The sequence below is a fragment of the Carlito syrichta genome, unplaced genomic scaffold (genome assembly GCF_000164805.1).
Source record: "Carlito syrichta isolate Samal-C Ts95f unplaced genomic scaffold, Tarsius_syrichta-2.0.1 Scaffold315803, whole genome shotgun sequence".
Taxonomy (NCBI): domain Eukaryota; kingdom Metazoa; phylum Chordata; class Mammalia; order Primates; family Tarsiidae; genus Carlito; species Carlito syrichta.
Window position 1 is genome coordinate 570,762 of NW_007259899.1, and position 646 is coordinate 571,407.

The following is a 646-nucleotide window of genomic DNA, read 5'->3' on the forward strand; positions in this document are numbered from 1 at the left end:
TAGCCAGGCATGGTGGTGCACCTGTAGCCCCAGCTACTTGGGAGGCTGAGGCGGAAGGACTGCCTGAGCCCAGGAAGTCAAGGGTGTGGTGAACCATGATCATACCACCGCACTCCAGCATGGCAGCATGGGTGACAGAGTGAGACCCAGACTCAAAAAAAAAAAAAAAGCCTGGTCTTCAGTCTGCAGCAGGGTCTTCAGTCTGCAGCAGGGTCTTACATGACCTTAAGAAAAAAATGCAGCCGGGCGTGGTGGCTCGCGCCTGTAATCCCAGCACTTTGGGAGGTGGAGGTGAGAGGACTGCTTGAGTCCAAGGGTTCAAGACCAGCCTGGGCAACTTAATGAGACCTCATCGCTACAATAAATCCAAAAAATCAGCCGGGCGTGGTGGTGTGCACCTGTAGTTCCAGCTACTTGGAAGACTGAGGTGGAAGGATCACCTGAGTCCAGCAGGTCAAGGTTGTGGTGGCCATGAGCAGCGTGCCACTGCACTCCAGCCTGGACCACAGAGTGAGAATCCAACTCAAAAAAAAAAAAAGAAAAGAAAAGAAAAAATGCAAGATGAAGGCGTTCCAGCCAGATACCATCAGCAGGAAACGCCAAGAGCAAAAAGACATCACGGGGCAGCGCTCCCAGTTTTCAGAGA